The sequence below is a fragment of the Amblyomma mixtum genome, chromosome 2 (genome assembly GCF_055824585.1).
Source record: "Amblyomma mixtum isolate Tamu chromosome 2, ASM5582458v1, whole genome shotgun sequence".
Taxonomy (NCBI): domain Eukaryota; kingdom Metazoa; phylum Arthropoda; class Arachnida; order Ixodida; family Ixodidae; genus Amblyomma; species Amblyomma mixtum.
In genome coordinates this window covers 230,309,497-230,335,093 of record NC_143013.1, presented here as the reverse complement: position 1 = coordinate 230,335,093, position 25,597 = coordinate 230,309,497, and the positions used below count along the sequence as shown (strand labels likewise).

The following is a 25,597-nucleotide window of genomic DNA, read 5'->3' as shown; positions in this document are numbered from 1 at the left end:
CATAACTAGACATTACTAGTCATAAGTCATGACTAACCAGTCATTAACCAGTCATGAGTAGTTAGGCAATCAGTCGTGACTTGTTAGTCATTAAACAATCCTGACTAGTTAGTCATTAATGATTGTTCATGACTGGTTTGTCATTAACCAGTCATGAGTGGTTAGTCATGACTAGTTAGTCATTAACCAGTCATGACTAGTTATTCATTAACCAATATTGCCTAGTTAGATATAAATGGTTAGTCATGACTAGTTATTCATTAACCAGTCACAAGTCATGACTAACTAGCCATTAACCAGTCTTGACTAGTTAGTCATGACTGGCTAGTCATGGCTAGCTAGACATTAACCAGTCATGACTAGTTAGCCATTAACAAATTAGTCGTGACTAACTAGTCACTAACTGATTAGTAATGACTAGTTAGTCATTAAACAATCATGGCTAGTTAATGATGGGTGATGACTAATTATTCATGACTAGCCAATCAAAGTCGCCCCATAGCCGCCTCGTGTGTCGTCAAAGTGCCCCCTGAATTTTTTTTTTTTTTCATATGAAAGATGACACGCATAAAAGCAGTTGCACAAACAACGTGTTACCTAATCATAACAGGCTCCATTTCGTCTGCAGGTTCCCTTACTGTTACCCTAATGTCATCACCGATGTATGGCTGAAGTCGCGAGAAGCACGTAGCTAGTGTAGTGTGCCAACTGTGACAGGTTCCGCTACCGCCATGCGCCGACACTGCGCTGCGCCTGACGACGACGAAGTTGCCCCGCTCTCTTGGTGCTGGCTACGCCCGTCTACGCTGCCAGATCCTGCACGGCGGTAATCAACACAGAACCTGATGGAACCATCTTTCTTTTTTACCAACACAACAGGAGACGCCCAGGGACTGTGGGAGGGCTGTATGACACCCCGACGGAGCATGTCGTCCACGTGATCAGAAATGACGCGGTGCTCAGAAGCCGAGACACGATAGGGGCGCTGGCGAAGAGGGGCGTGTGTACCGGTGTCGATGGTGGGCGCAACGACAGACGTACGGCCCAAGGCAGTCTGAGGAAGATCGAAAGAAGAACTGAAGCGCTGGAGGAGGGCGACGAGTTGATCACGTAGCGCGGGTGGAAGGTCGGCGTCAATGGCACGGTGGAAGACGTCGGAGGGCGGTGGATCATTCTGAACATCACAAGAGCTGAGCACATCGACATCGAAGGAAGCGGTGGTATCGAGAATAGGGTAGGGAAGGCAGGAATCAAGTTCTTCAATACGCCCGAGGCATTCACCTCGGAGCACTGCTGACGGGCACGAAGATGGGTTCGAGACGTAAATTGCACTTTGTCCGTGGTCGATCGTCAGAACAGCAAAGGGAAGCAGGAGACAGGGATGGCGGGAAGCGGTTTCGGAAGGCGTGAAGAAAACAGTTGAATGAGGGACGCCGACACAGGAGAGCGGCACGAGGGCAGCAGAAAACGGAGGAATGTCGGTATCAGTCGCGACCACAAGTTTGGCAGACTGCGTAGGTACGTCGCAAAAGGGAGCGTCACACAGCGGAGAAAAGGCGATTTCAGCTCGAGCGCAGTCAATAACGGCACGATGAGTCGAAAGGAAGTCACATCCCAGGATGATATCGTGTGAGCAGTGAGACAGCACAATAAACTCGATGGTGTACAAAACATCTTGAATGAGGACACGGGCCGTACATGCGGCTGAGGGATGAATGCGCTGTGATGAGGCGGTGCGAAGCGAAAAGTCAGAAATTGGGGTAGTCACTTTGCGGAGTTGGCGGCAGAGAGCTTCACTTATGACAGATACTGCAGCGCCCGTGTCGACGAGGGCGAGAACCTTGGCACCTTCCACGAACACTACGATTACATTAGCGGGACGACACGGAGGACTTGAGGAGTTCGAAACAAGCGCAGTTCTTGCCCCCGGAACTGCAGCTGTTAGTTTCCCTCAAGCGCGGAGCTAGAACGTCGCAGCATCGGAGAAGGGGAACGGCGTCGAGGGGAAGGCGATCGGCGAGTGGTGTAAATTTGGCTATCAGGGGAAACAAAGGGGGGACCAGGTGGCCTTCTCGGCGAGGATAGTTCGGCATCGTACGGGTAGGAGCGCAGGTCAGGTCGAGAAGGCGGAAGGCGCTGGCGGCAAAGCCGCGCGACATGGCCGGGCAGACCACAGGCGTAACAGATGGGTCGGTTGTCCGCAGTACGCCAGGGATTGGTAGGATGTGGGCGAACCCTTGAAAACGGAGCTTGAGACGGGGGCTCAGACGGCGGCGGAGGACGGAAAGAAGGGGCGGCCTGGTAGGAATCGGTTGCCGGCGTATGTCGTGGCCTGGCCACCGCTTGGGCGTACGTCAGGGGTGCTGTCACAGGCGCGGGCACAGGGCTGGACGGTAGCAGATCAGCGACTTGGTCTTGCACGACACGGCGAATGGTAGGAGCCAAAGACGGGGTCGAGTCAGGAACTTGGGGGGCGGGGTCTTGAAAATGGGATATGAGGGACAGCTGGCGAGCGACCTCTTCACGAACGAAGGCTTTGATGTGGTTGAGAAGAGGGGAGTCCTCAGGAGTTACCCCGCACCTCCACCAATTGTAGGGGTGCGTTTATAGGCGTCCTCAAGAGACCGAACCGCCGTGCAGGATCTGGCAGCGTAGACGGGCGTAGCCAGCACCAAGAGAGCGGGGCAACTTCGTCGTCGTCAGGCGCAGCGTAGTGTCGGCGCATAACTTCGTCGTCGTCAGGCTCAGCGCAGTGTCGGCGCATGGCGGTAGCGGAACCTGTCACAGTTGGCACACTACACTAGGATTTTTTTTTCATGAGGGGCCCGAGAAATGAAATGAAATAAATAAATAAATAAATTCAATATTACGGGAAGAAGGAGGGGGGGGGGGGCAAAACCGAAAAGAATGCTTGCCAAGGTATTGAAATGAGGAAGGGTGGTGATGAGCTCGATTACTGGGGAGGGCCCTCTCTCCCCTCCCTCCCACTCCTCCCCTTGGGAACGGGCGTGATGGTGGAGTTGCAGCCTTTGGTCTCATATACACCGACGCCGGTATATTGTGAAATGGTCCTACTATACACGCTATCGCAGTAAAAGACACAAAACGAAGCATATATTTGGGGCGCACACTTAAGCTCCGCCTTTAAGGCGGACAGCGTTAATGGGTCCCGGCAGCGGCTCTTTTTAAGGCGAAAGCTTTTAATGGCTCATACTGTCGTCCGTTAGCAGAGGGTGTACGTCACACCTTTGGCGGCGTTTAACTCGTGTTAACTCGGGAACTAAAAAAGGTAGGAGAAAAAGAATGATTTCTTCTGATAGGGTAGGAAAATCTGAACCTAGATGCCAAGTTTGATGACTGTAGAATAATTAGTTATTTAATTCTGGTCAAAAATGTCAAAATTGCGTCGAAATAACGCAGACGGCGATATAGCCACGGGAACGGCGTGACGTCACATCCACCGGAAGACGCCACGGCATAGTGAAAATTGTCACAGAATGGTCGGAAAAATGCCGGATTTGTATCAAATTAGATGTAAAAAATGTGTAATTAAGTGTAATTAACACACAAGATCCCCGAAAGGTGTATAATTTGGGTATCGATATATCCACGGGGACGGTGTGACGTCACATCCACCGGAAGTCGTCCCGGCATATTGTCCTCGGCTTTCGCCTCTTCAACACTTTAGTTGCCAAAGTGTCCTCGCAATTTTCGCTCCCGCAGACTGTCCATATTATGTGAAAGTCCACCACAGGATATTTGATCCAAGGTTTCCTTTGTGCTTCGCAGCAGTTTCGGCAGTACCAGGTGGCTATACTGATAAAAGGAGTACACTGCTGACGCAGTAAAACTAGGTCCACTTCCGGGCAGCCGCTAATAAAAATTTATGTAACACCTAATAGCTTCCGCCCCCCACCCACCCTCCACCTTCGGCTTACCGCGGCCGCCAGCCGCCAATGCGCACGTGCAGATGCCTCCATCTGCGCATGCGCACTAGCGGCCGCGGTAAGCGATCACACAGTACGCTAAAGCTATTGTTTACATTGGATATTACATTAGACACTTGCAGTATTATTAGTTTATATTTTACATTAGTTATATTATCTTACAGTTAGACCATTATTGTTTTTATTAGTGTTATTTTAAATTAGTTCTATTATCTTACAGTTGCAGTATTATATCATTTTACAGTTGTGTAACGAAGTGTTCTGTTTCCGCAGTGGAGTCCTACGGAATCCTCCGCTTTATGTACGTGTACCCGTACAGTACACGGGCGTTTTCGCACCCATTCTCCAACCTGGGCGCAGTCTCCGAGGCCGGGTTACTAGCCCGTGCAGCTGCCCAACGCAGTCGCGTAACGCCTTAGCCACTGCGCTACCTCGAAGAGTGGTTGCCTGTAGTGTGAGGGCCCCTTATATGCCTGTAAGGTGCAGCGACAAGCTCCTTTAGCTGTTCGGCAGGCATGGCAGGCAGGCGTGGCACTATGTAGCCAAAGGGTGGGGGTGCGTGCATAGGGGCCCAGACACATCCTTTGCCCACCATCCGATGGGCACACTGTGATGACGTCGCAAGGTCACGTGACCTAGGTGGCCCTCCTGCCTCCAAGGTTGCTCTCTAGAACCACTAAAGTCCCTAGACCAGCTTATACAGGGACTTTAGGGACCACCTCTCAGAGCCATGCCTCCGATTTTTCGCTCACAACGCGCCGACAGTCTGGGGAACGAGGGACTTCGGACCAGGCAGGAATGGGGAAGGCAAGGGGCCGGTTACCCCCCCAACATTTCTGCAGAGGAGGAAGCGCCCCACCCCCCTTGGTCTGGAACTGTTTTTGCTCGCAATATATTTCTTCCAAACGCATCAATTCTTACACGTTGTTGATGTAAAACCGCAGTGAGCCTGAGTTATTAGCTGACTTCGTAGCCACTCTGAACGCGTTTCGTTTGGGTAACCTAAATCAGTCATGTTCCAACAGAAATTGTCGTTTGACTGTCTTTTGCTCATAAGCGTGATTAGCAGAGTTGAAATAGAATGCACGAGCTTCTTTAATGCAGTCGATTACTATTAGTTTGTATGCACCTTCACTTCAATTAAAGTTTCTTACGCAATAATCAAATTCACTTTTAAACTGTGCTGGATAAGAAAAATATAACGAAAAGAAAATATAATTATAAAAAAACATGAAATAAATAAATAACAAAGGAAATTCAATGTCCTGCACCCCCCCCCCCCCCCTAAAAAAATTGGCAGTGCCTTAGCTCGGCTATGCCAGGATATTCCTAGCGAAAGGTAAAGCATAGCTTGGTTAGCCTTGGTTAATCTTGATTGCGAGTCCAGGTTAGTCTTGTTGTCTAGCTATGTTGTTGTTTCAATCATCGTACATGCTATCAGGCATGCGACACAGCTGGCGAAGCGAGCGGAGGCGAGCACGACGACGAAGCAGGCGGTGTGACGTCATGCCAGATGGCGCGGCGAGCGCGCGGCGTCCGCTAGCTGCGGCGGTTGCTAGGCAACGGCTCAAGGTCGGTCTCTGTGCCTCCTCGGAGCACAGCCGCAGTGAAATCGCAAGTTCGTGGCCAATGTAGCTTTCGCTACAAAATGCTCCCGAGTCCCTGAGAACATACGCCGTCGATAGCTTGAGGTGGCGGCAGCTAGCAAGGCCAGAATGAAGGACGAAGTTTGGGGAAGTGTGAAGATTCGATGGCGATGGACAAAAATGGAGAGGGTCAAGAGCGGTTGAAGTGGAATTAGCAGAGGTACTAGTACAGCTTCTGGCGGTGTGAGGAGTGTGTTGGCTTGACTTTTTCGAAGAATGTGCGACAGTTGGAGGTTATAAGTTTAAGATGGGATGCCCGGAACTGTGAGTAGTTGGTTTATTGGTTTATTGGGGTTTAACGTCCCAAAGCGACTGAGGCTATGAGAGACGCCGTAGTGAAGGGCTCCGGAAATTTCGACCACCTGGGGCTCTTCAACGTGCACTGACATCGCACAGCACACAAACCTCTAGAATTTCGCCTCCATCGAAATTCAGCCGCCGCAGCCGGGATCGAACCCGCGGGAACTGTGAGTAATGTTCTATGGCAAAGACAGGCTTCCCACGGGTGGTACACCCCAGGGAAAGTGTCGTTCTAAGCTATAGGCTGCTAAGCGATACGGATCCGGACGCGTATGGGTCGAAGATGCGTGAACAGAAACGGAAACTTGGTTTTCCTCGTGTATGGCTCCAAAAAATATGGATTCCACACATGGCGGCAATGAGCTTTCCGGCAATGACTTATTTTTTTTTTTAAACATCTAAGCTCTTTGGAGGTTAGTCCCACAATAGCTTCGAGCCATGTTCGTGTCAATACGGTGTATGTCCGGGGAACCAGCGATATATACGCACCTGCCTATTTCGGCCGCGTATAAATGACCAGGAAAAAACAGTCACAACGAGCCACATTCATGTGACGCTCCCAGAAGCAAGGCCACAGAAAACAACGTCACGTGCATGGGCAACGGCGCACATCGGCAGATGCACTTCGCAATTAAAGGTTAAAATTAAAAAAAAAGCGGGAAAGCCCAAACCGGCTGCAACGTCAGAGCGAGTCTCGCGAACAAGGGGAAAAGGGCAAACGTGGAATACGCATTTCCCACCACAGAGTTGAGCGCGTTGAAGAGCTGTTTGTTTTCTGTTTTTTTTTTTTGTTTTTCGTTATCGAGCTTAGCAAGTGGTGCCGCCATCGCGATCCTTGGCCTAAGAAAGAACGTGCGTGGTAAAAGTGGTGTCGCTTTTTGAGACGACTCTCGAATTGCTGTTTTTAAACGCTTCCAGCCGTGCATGCCGATCTGTACTTCAATTTAACGTGTTCTTGGCCGGGACCCGAGATCGAAGCCTCATTATTCCATCCCTCCGTCTTCCACGAGACACGGTAAGAGCACTAACCAGTATTATACTCAAGTAATTACATAACTATAGACACCTTTAGCATGCCGTGTACCGTGTTACCGTTAGCGCTACCGGAATACCGGGAGTCCGCCCACCTCTAGTGCGCATGCGCAGATCGCCTCGTTGGCGCCAGATGGCGCTAGGTACCCAGCAGCTGCACGCACGCCTCCCATATCGGGACCAATCAGCGCGTGTGCACTGACGGTGGGCGGTCCCCGGTACTCCGGTCACGGTAACGGTAACACGGTATGTTCATCGTAGCAGACACAATGCTACGATGCAGTGCCGGTTGTGATGGTTGTCCAATGAAAACATTGTAGTGAAACGTTTGTAATCTTCTCTTTAGGGCAGATACGACGTAATGGCTGAGCCGCTCGTATTGACAACTGGACTGCGCTGAGACTCGTTCGGGCGACGGCGAAGCACACGCTGGATCGAGTCTAAAAGGGCGATGCGCACACGTTCTGTTTTTCTTGAAGACTGATTTATTTAAAAAGGTTGGCAGAGAGGTAAAAAGAAAACACATAGAAGGGAGGAGAAGAGTGGATGAAGCAGAGAGAGCATGCCGTATAAAAACAAGCCCTAAAGTAATTCGTCTTCTGCTGCAAACAATTGACCCCACTCCACCCACACAAAAAAAAAACGGAGCCATTTATATTTTTGCTGAGCAACCAGACTTGTACCCGAATTTGAGACCGAAAAGTATCGCCCGATCCCCCCCCCCCAAGAAAAAAAAATCTGTAAATAATCTAATGGCAACGGGTCCTACATGCATGTGACGCATATATAAGTTCAGAGAAAATATATATCGGAAGGTTTAAAAGAGGTGTACGGCTTAGTCCTTTTCCCTGCAAGGAGTTAGTCCGGCAATTATTCCTATTTTACCAGTTTTCGGCTTACGGTGTAGCGTCGTTATTCCCGATCGAATGCCGAGGTCGGTCGCTTCAAACCTTCTCTCTTGCCCGTTGAATGTCCCGTGGAACACCGCGGCAGCTGGGAAGCATCCCTATCGCAGACACCACGTTTGAATCAGAAGCAACAAGGCTTCCTCGCACGCACCCATGCATTCGCGCAAAGACCGTAAGGGGAACCGGAACCTGTGCACTCCCCACGACGGCCTTGTGGAGAGGCGCCCTCCTTCGCAGCGGATGAACTATATACGGAACACACGTGCGCTTGTCGTTTGTCAGGCCTGGCGGGTAGCACTGCTACCTGCACGAGCCGCAACTCTAAGAGGCATAAAAAAGATACGTACTACATCCGGCCGAACCACTCCATCACCGTGATGTAGAGCGTGCTCTACATAAAGTAGACAAGCATCTTGTCGGGCCAGGGCCTGCATTCACCCGGCTTGGGCGTCGGGAGTGACGATTGCACACCGGAAAGTCAAGGGAGAAGCAGGGGGAACAAAGCGCGGAAAGTTCCGCCAACCCTACTACTGTATGGACGCTGTTACAGAACAGGCAGCGCTGTTTCTATAAAAAGATACATAAACAACGACTCAGTTCTACAACAAGCGTCAAAATCTATTCGAAGATCATTCTCTTGTGTTTCTCAGCACCCGTATCCCAAAAACGTTGCAGGAACCGTGTCTGTAGAGTTCCAGTTTCATTAATGGCGGCATCCATAGTAGTTGGAATCACGTAGTCTGGAGAAACAGCGGAATGGAAACAGTCCGTGTACATCGTACGCAGAGGTACGGCTGGCTGTCAGGAGGCGTTACCGTAAAGGCTGCCACTACAGTAAACAGGAATGTGCAAAGGGTGGAACGGGATCGCGGACGCCGCTTTCGCCCAAGAGTCAGTGTAATGTTCGCATAGCACGCATCACAGCCGGAGGCAAACGTTTATTGAAAAAACAGCGGACAAGAACAGGTTACATATATAGTCGAGTGGGAAAGGGCGTCGAACGTCACATGATCAAACACGATAACACACCCGGTGATCTTTGGGCACGTGGCAGCAGCACGCTACACAGAATAGCCATATCGGCATGTTATCACGTTATCTCAGTCACTCTAAACACGAATACGCCTATATGGGTGTGAAAAGGGAGTTTTCCTCTAAGCCACTCCCTGTTAAAAAAGGAGGTTGCTGGAGGACAACTTTACTCCATTTTTACTCCTTTTCTGTTAAGAAGCCGCCGCGGTGGCTGAGTGTTTATGGCGCTCGGCTGCTGACCCGAAAGACGCGGGTTTGATCCCGGCCGCGGCGGTTGAATTTCTTTGGAGGAGAAATTCTAGAGGCCCGTGTACTGTGCGATGTCGGTGCACGTTAAAGAACCCCAGGTTGTCGAAATTTCCGGAGCCCTCCACTACGGCGTCTCTCATAGTCTCAGTCGCTTTGGGACGTTAAACCCCATAAACCAAACCAAACCTATTATGTTAAGAGTTCACGGAAGCAGTGCATATGTGGGGGCGCTTGAATGGACGCTGAGGATAACTCCATCCACTTTTTTGCTGTCAGTAAGAATTGATTCTCTGGCTTTTTCTGGCCACGTACACGTTTGTCCGGCAGTAAAATAGGCAATTGTCGATAAGAAAACTGGAGTTAAAAATCTTCTCGCCAGTCGATTCAAAACTGGACGTCTTTAACCGAAAAGGTCGAGTTGCCACCGTTTTAAAGTTAATGACGCTGTAGCCTAGCCTCTGGGATCTGCACAAAAAAAAAAAAAGAACTTGGTGGAGGGGGGAGGAGGGGCTTCTTAACGATATTCTTAAAGAAAAAAAAATGTGATAGCACTTAGCTTGCTATGGCGTCTACAATAAGTGCCTTATGTTCTTATGATTTTCCCGCCAGAACTCCGGTTGAAACCGGTTCTGTTACCCTTATATACTATGCATTAGTCATCACCTTATAGAATGTTAGAGTACCTTCAGTCGGATTATCATGTGGGATTATGCTAATCCTACCAACTTATCTACCTTAATCCACCCACTAACCCACTTTAATCCATTTTCTGGGGTGGACCTAATTCCCAAATTTTGGGGGTACTTGAAATTCTGGGGAATGGGCCAACTTTCAAAGTTTGGTGTCTTCAGATTTTTAAATTTGACGGTGCCCTATGATTGGTCCACAGGTGGTCACGTAGTGTTTATGATGTCACTACCCTCATTCGAAATCATAGATCGCGGGGAGAACTCGTAACGCTATTGGCGCAGTGGTGCAGCTGTTAAGCTATTTAAACTCTAATCCATTGCAACTAGCATTTATCCGGATACTACTCCTCTGATTGGTGGGAACAAACTTAGCGCTGCGTAGTCACAGCTCGACCTCAAGATTTGTCACAATAACGGGAAATCAAGAGGAGCGTCGTGCACATGGCCACCACCAAAGTTCAAGCGGAGGAAAAAGTTCAGAACGCCTGGGAACATGGAGCAAATTGGATAATTAACTTTTTAGGGGTACAGATCGAACCAAGTCTTTTTCAATGAACATACACTTCGCAGCTATAGTCGGAAACAACTTAAGTCTGCAATGAGGCTCCCCCCTCCCACATTCAGGACCGCTGCACAGAATTCCTCCACGATAGAAAAGTAGTCCGTAGTTACAACTTTTCTTAATAACTAAACATGAAATATAATCACAGGGAAAAAATTACAAGCTGTAGAATTTTGATGCATGGCTCGTTTAATAAAGTCAAACATTAAAAACCCGATTTTGTTTACTCTTATGATTGGCTAGAGGAGTAATACAGGACGCCGCGGATCCTGGCCCAGTGTTAGCAACAGCTTTTATTTTTTATGTTGTATCCTACTATAGAGACACCCTTCTTAAGGCAAACAGCTAAAATTCACGCCACGTGGGAAGCGCGAACGCATCCAAAATGTCATGCAATGCGCGCGCGCACACACGCACGCGCGCCCACACACACGCGCGCGCACGCGCACACACGCACGTGTACATGCACACACACACAAATTTTTTGCACTGAAAGATTTCGAAAGTGAGCAAAAGCAGGGAGCGAAAAGTCATGGAAAAGTTTAGTGTCAGATCGCTTCTCTGCAGTGTCTGTGATCTTATCCTTCTGAATTTTACTGGCGAGCCAGTGCATACAGGCGTCATGAAGGAGCATCTAGCCTTTGAAGCTTACTCTTTTAATAGAAGCCCTGAAAGAAGGACGCATGGGTCGAGAGATAAATACCTTTATTATGCAGTTCCTCCACTCTTGACGGATGGCAACATTTATGCAGAGGGGGGAAGCGGTGCGAAAGGCGTATGTAGAGAGAGGGAAGAATGGAAGGTGAATGGAAGGTGCAGGAGCATGTGCGACGTTGCGACGTCCACAATGGCCTCCTCAGAGGAGAGCCAGCACTCTCTCGCACGGCTGCAGCGGCTCCAGTGCTCGCTGTGACGTCACATTACGCGCTGCAAGATGTTTCTGGGAGAATAGGAAGTTTTAGAACCCTATCCCCCTAACCGATAGGGTTCCCCTTATTCTAAAACGTTTTAATAGACAGTTTTATAGAATAGGGTGACATTATCCACCTAATAGTTAGGGTTCTAGGACCCCAGGGTAATACTGGCTGCTGTTTTCAATGGTACAGCCTTTGTCAAAAGTAACCAGGCTGCATGGTTTGCTTCTCATTTGTATAGTAGAGCCTTTACGGCCTTTCTTAAGGTCGAAAAGTTCTTTGAAGGAGAGGACAGGGGTTCTCCTTACCATACAGAGATTTAGAGCTTGAGGGCTGGCATAACAGTTTAAATATACGGCTGAGAAGCAAAACAATGCAGCCTGGTTACTTTTGACAAAAACTGTACATGAAGTGAAGAGGCGGCGGAATTCGCTTCGGATTTCGCGGTCACCACCGATTTTGAGCGTTTTCTGCTTCTCGCGAAAGTAGCAGGCTTACGGGACGCAGATGCATGACGGCACATAGGCCGTAAATATAGGTGCTTTACGGATGCTCGTGCTTAGAAAATCTAGCTGTGCTACTATTTCGTCGCATAGTGATTGTTCGTCTTGTGCTGACATTCGCCGCTCGTGGAGCGGTAATGGCAGTCGATCACCTCCGCGTAACACGAGGGCGGGACACATGCTGGGATTTCCTCGGCTGACCTATACGTCTGAGCGCTGTCGGCACGCAACCGGCCGCCTTTGCTGCTTTTGCCTTTGCATTTGCCTTTAAATGCCGTTCTGAGTGGCTGACTGTTGTGGCCGGCCGGTTGTCGTCGGCAGAGGCTGCCCGTTGGTGAGCACATTTTGCGTTTGAACATGTGCAGTGATTTCGACAGCATTTTTTTTAGTACATGCCCTCGTCAAGGGCATCACATGTGCACAGAAGACAGAGAGATAGAGAGAGAGAGAGACAAGAAGGAATTGGAGATCTAATCAAGAGTCAAAAATTGAGAAATACTGAAACCAACCAATATTGTTTCTCAAGTTTTGTTTCAAAACCCGAACAGGTTTGCGCTATGAGGGTACAAGAATAAGAAGATATATCAGAAGATGACCGCAGAAGTTCACCAACATATGCAACTGCATCGCCTCTCCCTTGAGGCGAAATGTCGTGAGCCGGTCCGCTCGCACGACTCCTCATCGAAACCCACGCACACAGAGTCAGCCAAAAGTGCCCAGCCTACGCATACATGCATGAACACCTTGAATCTGGTGATTTAATTTCCTTTTGCGTATACCCAAATTGTTCGTCCACGTGTGGTTTACCCGAGGAGATTCTTCTGGGCTCCCCCCAACCCGACATCCGCTCCTAACTGCTTCGTTCAACAGATCGCCTTACGCAGCGCACTCAAAGACAAAACCGCAACGTATCACTACGCTTTGCGCACTGCATTTCTGGAAACATAAGGATACAATACACCTCACATTCCTTACTCTTAGGAGTGTGCGAAAATTACGGTTTGAAAACCCAATTCAGTTTCAGTTTATTCGGACATGAAACACAGTACACGCCCACAGAATGAGGCAAAGGGAAGCTAATCGCATACTTCCTGACGAGGCCTCACCCCGGGTTACACATCAAACGCATAAGGATGGAGAAATACATTTTCCTCCAAAAAAAAAATGCAGTCACAAAACATAAGAAGAACAAAAACAAATACCATCAATTTATGTTTTCACACAGCTAGATATTGCCACCTGGTGTTCTCAGGTGGCGCTGAAGTGTCTTCGAAGACGTTGAAGTGTCTCGCGCTGGCTGGCTGGCTGCTTGCTGTATTCTGCCGGTTAGCGACCTGTCGCCCTATTTTCCGTTAGATATTTTGGTAGAGGTGCTGGGAACCTTCGTTCCCGTCCGTTGACCCGCCGCCTTTACCCACGGAGTGCCGTCGTCCAACGTATGCTGAAGCCTTGCAACGTCCTGCGCCCTCTTCGGCGCAGTTTCCTCCTTCCAGTCAAGGCTCGCTGTTTTCCGCACACCCCGACACGTACTGCATCGACAATCGACGATCGCCCCAGCGGAAGACGGACCTGTGGCGTGCTCCAGATCGGCGTCTCTGCTTTCACTGCGGGGAACCCGGTCATCTGTATCGCCAGTGCCCGTATCGACAGCTTGGGCTGCAGGGGTTCCCTATCGACATGCCCCGTCCACCAAGAGGTCAACGACCCCGGGAGATCGAGGACTACGTAGCCCAGCAGCGCGTGGCGACTATTCCCCAGCGGCAGTCTCGGTCTCCATCACCACGCCGACCTTCGCCATAGCCCCAAAGCTCCTCCTGGATGGCGCAGAGACACTCGCCAAGTCCCCGCCGGGGAAACTAAAGAGAGCGACCTCAGGGGGCGAGGCCGCTGGCAATCGACGCGAACAAGACCCCCCGACAACGCGAACAGCGACCGACCGCGATTTAAAGGCAACGACTGCAGTACCTGAACTCGGAGATCGATTCTCGTTGGATATACCCGTGCCTCTCGATGGCTATAAGGTTAGTGCTTTGGTGGACACTGGCGCTGATTTCTCGATTTTAAGCGGAAAGCTAGCGGCGCTTCTTAAAAAAGTAATGACGCCATGGTCCGGCACGCAGATTCGCACGGCTGGCGGACATGTCGTGACTCCGCTTGGCCTATGCACAGCAAGAGTCCAAATTCGCAGCTCCACTTTTGTTGTCAGCTGCCTAGTTCTACCTGACTGCTCCCGTGATTGTATCCTTGGCGTTGATTTTCTCCGAGAGTATGGAGCTATTATTGACCTCCGAAAGCGCACTGTCACATTTTCTACCGAGAAAACTGATGTTTACTCCGAGGACTGTCCACGCCGCGCCGCCCTTCGAATATCCGCCGAGAGCGTTTGGATTCCGCCACGCGCCAGTGTTTTTGTGAGTGTCACTGCGACGGACTACGTGAAGGGACAGCGGTCGCAGAGGGCAACCTGTCCCTTTTGCTCACCCACGGCATCTGCTCAGCGCGAAGTCTCATCCATCTCCGCGACGACTGCTCTGAGCTCCTGGTGACTAACTTCTCTAACGAGCCCCGGCACCTTTTTCGTGCTACTGCCATCGCATTCGCCGACCCCTTAGCGGAGGTTTCAGAATGTTTCGCGTTCGAAACTGTTAGACCTGTGCGCCCATCCCTTGACATCAGCCCGGACCTTTCGGTGACTCAACAGCGAGAACTACGTGCCCTCCTACTCGAATACGCTACCTGTTTCGCTTCTTCGTCGAAAGTCCTGCAAATGGCTCTTCTCAAGCACCGCATCATTACGCCCGACGATGCCCGCCCCATCCATCAGCAGCCGTACCGTATCTCACCGAAGGAGCGTGAGGCGATCCAAACGCAGGTGAAGGAGATGCTTTCAGATGGAATCATTCAACCTTCCAGCAGCCCCTGGTCTTCACCTGTCGTGCTGGTGAAGAAAAAGGATGGGACACTCCGCTGCTGCGTGGATTATCGAAAACTGAACAACATCACTAAAAAAGACGTCTACCCGCTGCCTCGTATCGACGACTCGCTCGACAGACTTCGACGCGCCCAGTACTTCTCCTCCATTGATTTAAAGAGTGGGTACTTGCAGATAGAGGTCGACGAGCGGGACCGCGAAAAAAACGGCGTTCGTGACACCCGACGGACTGTACGAATTTAAAGTGCTACCTTTTGGGCTATGTTCAGCGCCGGCAACTTTCCAGTGGATGATGGATACCGTTCTCGCTGGACTAAAATGGCAAACTTGTTTGGTTTATCTCGATGATGTCGTCGTATTTTCCGAAACCTTTGCCGAACACCTTGAACGCCTGAGGACAGTATTAGATGCCCTCCGATCGGCCGACTTAACGCTAAAGCCAGAGAAGTGCCACTTTGGGTACAAAGAGTTGAAGTTTCTCGGTCACCTCGTGAGTGCCGATGGCGTTAAGCCCGACCCCGAGAAAACTGCTGCCGTCGCCAACTTTCCTGTTCCTGCTACAAAGAAAAGTGTGCAACGTTTTTTGGGTCTGTGCGCATATTACCGCCGCTTCATCGCCGACTTTTCAAAGATTGCCGCACCCCTGTACCACCCCACGCGCAATGATACACAGTTCGTCTGGACTGCCGAGCAGCAGGAGGCTTTTGCCGAGCTGCGCAGACGACTGCTAACAACCCCTGTTCTTGCGCACTTTGATGAAGAGGCTGAAACCGAAGTCCACACCGACGCGAGCAACGTCGGCCTCGGCGCCGTACTCGTCCAACACCAAGGTGGCGTGGAAAGGGTCATCGCGTATGCAAGCCGCACGCTTTCTCGCGCTGAAACAAACTATTCGACCACAGAAAAAGGATGCCTTGCGGTTGTGTGGGCAACCATGAAATTTCGTCCGTACCTCTACGGCCGCCCGTTCAAAGTAGTTACCGACCACCATTCGTTGTGCTGGCTTGCCAATCTTCGCGACCCATCGGGGCCCTAGCCCGATGGAGCCTCCGCCTCCAAGAATTCGACTACACCATTGTGCACAAATCTGGCCAGACGCACGAAGACGCTGACGCACTCTCTCGCGCACCCGTCGGGTTAGCGGATGATAGCATAAAGGACGAGAGTGGTTTTGTTGGAGTTGTCAGCGACTTAGACCTAATGACCCGACAGCGAGCTGACCCAGACCTGCGACCTATCATTGATTATCTGGAGGGCCGAGCTTCTGTCATACCCCGACAATTTTCTAGAAACCTGCCGGCCTTCCGTCTCCGGAACGGCATTTTGTTTAAGAAAAACTCCAGCACTGTTGACCGAGCGCACCTCCTCGTCGTTCCGGCAGATCTCCGCGCCGATATCCTTCTTGCTTGTCACGATGAGCCGACCTCCGGCCACTTGGGCTTTGCCCGCACACTTGCACGCGTGCGCCAGGCGTATTATTGGCCCAAATTTTCTCACGCCGTCCAGCGTTACGTCAGAGGCTGCCGCGATTGCCAACGTCGTAAGGCGCCTCCTCTCAAGCCAACGGGTTTGCTCCAACCTATTGAAGCGCCCCGGACGCCTTTTGATCAAGTCGGCATCGATCTTCTGGGCCCATTCCCTGTGTCATCGGCCGGTCATAAATGGATCATAGTCGCGACCGACTATTTAACAAGGTATGCGGAAACTAAGGCGGTGCAGCGCGGTACGTCATCTGAGATCGCCCAGTTTTATGCGAAGCATACTACTTTAGCTACCACTTCAGCCCTTCACCGTGGTTATGCGCCTCCAAATCACGTGATACATGACGTCACACCACGTGACACGATGACGTCACGACAGTGGAGAAACGGGGGCCCACCTCGCGCCGTCGCTGTGGTTGTGCGCCTCCAAATCACGTGATACATGACGTCACACCACGTGACATGATGACGTCACGACAGTGGAGAAACGGGGGCCCACCTCGCGCCGTCGCTGTGGTTGTGCGCCTCCAAATCACGTGATACGTGACGTCACACCATGTGACACGATGACGTCACGACAGTGGAGAAACGGGGGCCCACCTAGCGCCGTCGCTGTGGTTGTGCGCCTCCAAATTACGCGACACGATGATGCTTCGCATTCTCCAGGCTTAACCAAGTTAAGCCTCAGCCATTTTTTTATGCAACAAATCGTGCTGCGTCATGGCGCACCGTCCCACGTAATCACTGATCGAGGTACGGCGTTTACGGCACAGCTCATGCGCGACGTGTTCGAGCTCAGTCACACGAACCATCGCAAAACCACTGCCTATCACCCACAGACGAACGGGCTCACAGAGAGACTCAACAGAACGATCGCCGACATGATCGCAATGTACATAGACTCGCAGCACAAAACCTGGGACGAGATTCTCCCGTACGTCACATACGCTTACAACACGGCCACCCAGGAGACGACCCGATTTACACCATTTCGTCTGGTCTACGGACGTGACGTTCAGACGATGCTGGATGCAATGCTTCCATGCTGCACTGATGACCACCCACTCACGCCAGACGCCGAGCAGTTCGCTCAGCGCGCCGAGGAAGCACGCCAACTTGCCCGTATTCACATTCAGCGGCAGCAGAGCACGGATGCGCGCCGCTACAACCTCCGTCATCGGCACGTCGAATACCATCCGGGTAACCAAGTTTGGGTGTGGACCCCGGTACGCCGCCCAGGCTTGTCTGAAAAACTGATGTGCCGTTACTTTGGACCGTACCGAGTTTTGCGCCGCGTCACCGAAGTGACCTATGAAGTTCTTCCTGACGGGACTGTGCAGCCTCAGCGTCGTCCACCCCGCTCTGAGGTTGTGCACGTTGTCCGCATGAAACCCTACTTCACGCGGTAATGGATAGTACGCTCAGTGTTCCGCTAGTTTTCCCGTGGGACTCCTTCGCCCACCTCCCTTGTACATTTTTATGTGCTTGTGCTGTTTTTTTTTTCTCTATCCACTGCCCGTACTGCAACCCCGCTTTTATGTTTTTCTTTTTTTGGGAGGGGGAGTAATGCCACCTGGTGTTCTCAGGTGGCGCTGAAGTGTCTTCGAAGAGCTCCAGTGACTTTATTCGAAGACGTTGAAGTGTCTCGCGCTGGCTGGCTGGCTGCTTGCTGTATTCTGCCGGTTAGCGACCTGTCGCCATATTTTCCGTTACAATATTAAGACGCATGACATTATAAACGCAGATCAATATTACAGCTTATAGCCAACAACTGAATCGAATATGAATCGAATAGTGAATGAACGGAATTCATTGCCAACTAAATTTTCTTACCGAGATTCGAATACGAATGCAATTACAAGTACGAGAAAGGTGTTTGAGAGAAGAGTATGGCACGAAAATCGATTTATCGTACGAATATTCCGTTCGACCAGCACGGTGCCAGTGAAAACGGCGAAGCTCTGGCAGCGGCGCTTCTCTATATACGGCGTTACAACTGATCCAGTTATGGTTGCAGCTGCGAAAAGACGCCACACAAGCACACACGCAACGCACACACACACGCACGCGCGCATACGCTCACACACGCACACGCACTCGTGCAGAGAAGACCATAACATGAGTAATAATGAGAGGAAGGCTGTCTCTAGAAGATCCGTCTGCAGGTGCTGCGGCTGAAAACAGTGACCTGGAATAAACCCTCGGAGACCCTGCTCTCCAAACACGAATACGCCTATGTGGGTGTATAAATGGCGTAATCTCCCCTTTATAGCACACTACTTTCTATAAAGGGTAGTGCGCTAGAGGACAACCTACACCCTTTTTACTCCCTTTTTGTTCAGAGTGTGCGACGCCCACAATCACCGCCTACTCTACCACTGAAGCCACCCAACCTGTCAGGCAGTGTTGTCGGTAACGCGTTACAAGGAACGGAGTTACCGGTAACGCGTTACTTTTTTCTGTAACTTAGTAACGCACTCGTTACCATTTCGGAACTGTAACGGGTAACGTACTTACATTAACATTTTTCGGTAACGTTAGGTGTCACGTTACTAGTTACTTTTTATTTCAATTGTCCTCCTCCGCCCCTCTTTCAAAAAAATAAACGCCGAAAATGATGTTGCAAATAAACAAAACCTACCGGTGTTCTCGACTACCTTTGTTGCGGCTCGCATGCATGCCAAAAAACACCTGCCCTTGACGACGCACTCAACTAAAAAAAAAGCACGAACACGCAGTCACACATTTGTCTTCAACCCCAAACCACTCACACACAACTCCCTAAAGTGTGGACGCATGCCGAGCCACCAATGGACCATTTGCAGAAATCTATAAGTCAGTTTCTGCGTAAGCTTGTTTTCCAACCAAAAGGTCTCGTACCCAGGCGACACTCGCATTCTTGGTGGAAGCAGTTCCCTCTTCTGAGTAAACTCAGGAATGTCGCCAGTTTACCTCAAGATGGCCCCAAGAGAGCCGTCGGAAGAGTACAATGGTACAGCACAGAAAAGGGGATTGCAGTCAACCGGCTTTTTTCTATCTGCAACTGCGGCTACGTTTCTGGTTATTGAGTTCCTAAGCGAGCGAAACTGAACTTGAACACCTTGACGTAAACACTCGCATTTTTGCGATAATTATGGAGGTTCAAGTAAAAAAAAATTGTTTATATGCGCAATATATTTTTTCCGGAACTATGACATTTAAGCATTTCTTTATTGCTACACAATTGCCGCGTAATTTTGCAAGCAGAAGCACACCAGAATTACTGTAAATTTTTTGAGTTCAGCTATATTTTCTTTGTGAAGTTGGAATTATATGAATTATGAGCTTTATAAAATTGTTATCTTGAGTTCTTACAGCGAAGACGGACTGATTAAAATTTATGGCCATGGAGTAACGGCAAAGTAACGTGCGATACGTTTTTTCGGTAACGGTAACGCTAACGCGTTACCTTTTTTTTTGTAGGTAACGTAGGGCGGTAACGCGTTCCTTTTTTTTTTAGTGTAATGAGTAACGTATTTAGTTACTTTTTTTTCAGTAACGCCTACAACACTGCTGCCAGGCACGTGGCATCTGGCCTGACAACAGACACACGTGTCGGCCTTGCCAGTGCACATTTAGATCAGCGCGCTCTACATCTCGCGCAGCCGTGCCTCTCCTGCCTGTTCCTGCAAAAAAGTCTGCAGCGCCACTTGCTGCTCTGCACGTGCCGCTTTTGGTGGCGTGCATCGTGCATCGATCACCGATGTATGGGGCAGGTATAACATTGTGCTCCATGAGCTGCCCATTAAGAGCCTACGTCACTTCATATGATTTTCAGTTTGTTTCACCGTCGGTTGGGGCATGTGGCTTAACTGTTGCATTGGCGGCCACGAGCGAATGCTGTAGCTGCTGCCTCTTCTGTGCAGCGTATAAGAACCGAAGGATGGCAACAGCTCCGCTTTTCGAGCAAATGTTTTGCAGCTATACGAGGCAACACATTTTTTTCTCTTGCTCTTCAAACGGCTGCCACGTGCTTTCGCATCATTGAAATAATTAACGTGCATTCATTCAGATCGTCCCTGCTTAAGTATGTACAATGCGCAATCTTATTCCAGAGAAAATACAGTCAAATTAATCCATTAGCGAATTCGCTAATGTTTAGTGTTGATTTTGTCAAATGTTGTAAGAATTAACAGAGGTTAAGCCTATATATCGGCGGTTACACAACACCCTCATTACCTTCGACTGGGCGCGTTGCCTGTCCATGTTCCAAGGCTTTGGAATGTGTTTCTACGCAGAAAGGAGATTCGGAACTTCCTGTTCAAATCGAAGGCAGCGGTCATCCTTGATTCAATGCTTATAGGATAAGGTTTCCTTCGCACTTCCGCGACAAGACTCAAAACGAAGAAGCAGAAAGCGTCTATTCACGTGGCAGTCTGAGGATAATCAATCGTCAACGTCAGCGCTGCGGGGAGAATATTAGGGCATTGCATAGGGTCAGGTTTGGGCTGAAATTCAATTTACTTCATGTATTATTGGTCGGACATGTGATGCATAGAAGAAATAACCTGTGCAGTTACGAGGGGATGCTGATAAGTATTGGGGCTTATTCAGCAAAAAATGAGCTAGGAAGCTGAAACTTCTACACTGTTCTACACATTCCTCCAGGATGCTAGTGCACTTGCGAGATCTCTCCTGCAATTAGAATTCTTCCGACTGCTTGTCAAACCACCCATCTGCAGCATTAGTTGCCTCCAGAACTCTCCCAAGCCTTTGTCCCTTGTGTTTTCTGAGATTCGGGAACAGGGACGTTAAACGCCCATAAACCCGCATCTTGTCGTTATGCTGTCAGGTTCTGCAGGCTGGCAGCATTTTCGGGAACAATATATGGCGCCTCCCTGTGACGCTTCTGTCTCGTCTCCACCAAGACCAGTGCACACAGTCAGGCGTCGGCCGTTGGGAACTGAGGGCAGGCAGGTTAGGTTGCAAGTGCTATCCGTGCGAATAAGCTAACCAATTCTTAAGCTACAAGCTTTGCTCCGGTTTAACTTGTGGTTAAATTCCAAGGAGAACTGTCGCTTATGGTTTAGTTAACAGTAGATTTACATGGTTTAGCTGTAACAGTCAAACGGATTGCCTGTGATTAGCCGTTCGCTTTCCTACCTCCCCTTGGTTTCATCACATCTACGCCACGGCCAAAATAAATGAAAAACGAAATGGGTTGTTACAGAGTACGGCCCCTAGCAGTTATTACAGAACTAGTTGCCAGCCTAAGCATGCCGCCAGGTGCGTGTGCTTATAAAACCCTGCGTCTGGCACAGCTCCCATAACCGTCCCGTACCGATGCGGTGACGTCAACTAAAAGCCACGCTTGACATCCCCTCCTGCGTGCCAACGTTTGTATTTAGTTTTCGTTCTAGATAATACAGATGCTTGCCTGGCGCAGCGATGTGTCGCAACCATCCCGCTCCATCCAGATTGGGTTGAGTGACGCACCTCATGATTAATAGGGTCTCAGGAATGAGCGAGCAGGTTGAGGCTGCAAGAGAAATAATAATGGTGTAGCATTTGCGTGATGGAGGACATATCTGTATTTTCTGTTGTTGTTTTCCTCCTTGCTGGCCTTTGACTGTTTTTTTTTTTAACAGATCCGCCCAGCATCCAGCGCATGAAGTTGATTCTGTAAAGCTTCGGATTCAAAGGCAAGCACTTCTCTTTACTGCAGGAATGCACAGGGCGAAGTTGATGTGTAAGCAGTTGGTGAATGCAAATTCCTCCACATCCTTTGCGTGGATACGTGAGTCGCACTAGCCGCTCGCTACTGCTGGACCTAAAGAAAGCCAAATATTGCGCGTCTCTTCGTATATATGGTATATGCACCGACGAAACAGTGGCGGCTACATATTGTGCATGTAGCGCGGCGAAAGGCTGGAAGCATACCTAATCGGTTTATCGCCACCTGCTCTGGTCTGCAGTGCTGAAGCTGCGCCCTGCGCCACAAAATGGTGCCCGAGACGTCACATGAATATCTCTGATAGGCGGCGTTCTCGTTTCTGTCCGACGCATATGCGCCATCGGGTACGAGATGGAAAGTTAGAAAGTAAGTTCCCGAATCTTCGCGGATATGTTTTCATGTAATCTACGTTCCAAGTGGCGATGCCTGGAAATGACTTGGGAGGAAAAAGAGTAATCCGTGAAATTTCGGAAATTAAATACATCTTATGTCGAACCTTCTTTCGCATGTTCAGCGCAAGCTCACGAGTTCCAAAACTTACATAGTAAAATAAATTAAATTACAAAGACTACCCTGCCCTGTCCGTCCGAATCAGAAGAGTGGGAGAGAAATACGAAGAGAGAGAGGGGGGGGGGGCAGACGTCTGGTGGTGGATGGGGGAGAGCGGAACGGGTGTACGGCATGTCACACTGTGAATGACGGACTGGATCACGCCACCTCCCCGCACCCGTCAGCGGCAGCGGCTGCTGCACTAATGCTAACTCATACCCTGTCGCATCAATTGCATTGATGGTCTGTAATTTTTTGAAAAGCGTCGAATAATTCTAGAAATGGCATGCTGTCGCATTAAAAAATAGAGAGAGAGAACGATACTGGGGCTCAGAAGTGCGAAATTATTCTCTTAAAACAGATTTCAACGCTTGTTGAAGCAGTGGGTCTTTGTCTCCGCAGATAGCACCAGAGTGGCTATAGTTATCACAAACTCATCCTGCGCCCGCAGCAAGAAAGAGGTGGTGGGGGGGGAGGCGCCCGCAACGCGCCTGCAGCGCCTCCGAGATTCGCTCGGAGGCGCTTTGAGACGCGTAGTCATGAGTGTGTGGGCACAAGCGGAATGGGCGCTTACAGGTAGGGGGCCTTGCATCATGCGAGAACTTCCTCCTCCGACCACTGCTTTTGCTTCTGCATCATGCTTTCTGCCAATGATCTCCGGAACTTGAACGGCAGGGCGCCTCCCAAGGCACTCTCTCACGTCAGTGGCTTCGTACCCGAGATGCTGCCAGTTATTTTCGCGCGCCGACAAACGGCTCCCAATGACGTCATTACGGTGGTCGCCATGTTTGAGGCACGGCGAAAACCTGCGCATTTGTCTGATCTCCTTGTCACCACCTCCTCCCACCTATGCACTGTGGAAGCTATGGTGCTCCGTCATGGCTCCTGTGACGTCACGGGCTAGCAACCCGTCAATGATGTTTTATTTCTGCCACGATGCCATCTTGCTGAACGGGAACAAGCAGCGGCTGTAGATGAGCCGAGTGTGCTTTCCATGTGCAAACTGCGGAACGTAGGTTTATTTGCGTGCCGTACTCATTCCTCTGCGCGGAAGTGCCAGCCAGTCGGTGCTGAAAATGTCGCACATTAACCTCCCGATCAGAAGTGCATTGCTTCCGCAGTGTCCCCGCATGTTTAGTGTTAACTCCACATTCAGGCGCCATGAGGTGCGAACCACAGTGTGTAGACTCACTGGCGTGTTGCATTTAATATTTAGCACGAACGTATACGGTGGCGCCGCCCCTAAGGGAAGCATCCGCGACGCAAGTGTCAAGAGCACTGATCCGCCGCGTTTGCCTATTACCATTTTTTAGCTCGCCTCAACCGCAAAGTTCACGCTGATGTTAGTCAGTGAAGGAACGCCGACCAAAGAGCACAGAGGGAAAAAATGAAATGTCAAAAACCCCTTGAACGTTTTTCAGCTGTACGTATTCTAGCCGAGCTTCCATCTCCAGAAGATGTCTTCCTTTCTTTACAGGCGTCAACGATTGATACATGACTAAACTGACCTTTGACAGCATCCGTGTAGGAGGAATGCCCGTGCTCTGAAGAATTTAGCCTCTCTTATTATTCGCGGCGATCGAGCCGAATGGCGCGGCACGGAAGCAGCCGTCTTCGAATATGTGGAGGGCGGTAAACAACCTCTGATTCATTCTGAAAATTCTGAAAAACGCGCGGGCACTCTCGGTTATTAATGGGAGTTCTTTCATCGAGTTCGGGGCAATGTACACGCTAAAAGACGCGGCGTATTCGTAGAGGTATATACATACGCATAGGCCGATGACACACCAGCGAGCGCAGAGAAATGTCAGAGTGTATTGGCACTAGCCAGACGCGAATGAAGTGCGACCGGCTGTGACTTGAGACTTAGCAGACGCTCGACACTATACCGATGCGTTCGCACGACATGCCGGTCGTCTTCTCGAATGTTCTTTTTAGGAAGGAGAATTGTCGGTGTGGATATTGTCGTCAATAAGACGCCGGATGTCGAACAATTAACCTTCGCGTCATTTCCGACGTGTCGCTGAGCGCTTTAGCGACTTTAGTCCGATTTTCGGCCGAAACAGCCGCGCAGCCTTCGCGACAGGCGAACGAGTGCGAATGCTGCCCTGGTAGATCGAACAAGCAGAATACATGTAGTGTTAAAGCAACAAGCGAGAAAGTGTTACGTATTTGATAGAGTTATTAAGGCAAGAGCACTCGCCGGGCCTACTTTATAGGCTCGCAAGCTATAAATGCGATGTAAGGAGTTATATTATAGGAGTGAGGTCACAAGAGGCTGGGAGCCCTCGGTATATAGCTTTTTTGAAGCGTCCGGGCTCTATATACCCGGGCTCGGTAAAAACTTGCGCTACCCGGCCCGGGTCTGGCTGGGTCCGGGCTCTGTGGCAGACCCCGGACCCGTCCAGTGATCCCATTACAGCTCACGTCGCATACAACGCCCAACAAGCATAGTTATAACCAAGTTCGACCGTTCAAAGCGATTGCGGACAACCCGCCGGCTTCCTCCGCTTTAACTATTCTTCAAGCTGGAAGCACAGATGGAAACTAAATAGTCACCTGAGAGCTATCGACGTCATGAATTTTGGAATAAAGACGCTTGGAATCTTACGGTGCATGGTGACAGCGAGATGTATACGTGAAAGTGCCCCCGGAACGGGAGGTCCGCAGGTCTTGTCCGCAGTTGCCTCTGATAACTCCTGGAAGCGGCATCGGCAAGTTAAAGAGAACAAGGCCTGTATCACTGCATCAGAACAGATGGTACGAGCGTACGTGCCTTGGACGGCTGAAATGTGCATCTATCGCAGCAACTGTTAACTCCGCCCGGAAACATCCTGTTGCTACACACTTTGCTATTGATATCATGCATGCATGACAGCGCATATTCGGCATCTCACTCGAATCCCCTCTCATAATCTAGCATCTCTTCGTTACAACTCGTTACACCAAACGTCATAAGTACTTTTTCAATGGCTGCCAGGACACCTGCGGCGTTGCAGGAAACCACTATGCGTACGAAAGCGGCCGATCTGCCCACAACCATGGACTTGATGTGGCTTCCTGTATCAAGGGTTGACGCAGCGGGTAGGCTTAATTCTCACGTTGCGTGGAACACAGGCGAGTTATTTAACCCTCACCTC

At 50.1% G+C, this 25,597-nt stretch overlaps 1 protein-coding gene across 2 annotated transcripts in view; it reads left to right on the top strand.

The window, feature by feature from the left end:
- The window catches only part of Rabex-5 (Rabaptin-5-associated exchange factor for Rab5), a 94,035-nt gene that overhangs the window by 2,651 nt on the left and 65,787 nt on the right, over positions 1-25,597 (top strand). The window contains exon 1 of one of the 2 annotated variants that reach the window (XM_089573302.1): positions 21,823-21,876. The exons of the other annotated variant lie outside the window; for it this stretch is intronic. The gene's annotated coding sequence lies outside the window, so the exon portion shown is untranslated. Of the gene's footprint in view, positions 1-21,822; positions 21,877-25,597 lie in introns of those variants that run through there. 2 annotated transcript variants of the gene reach the window in all.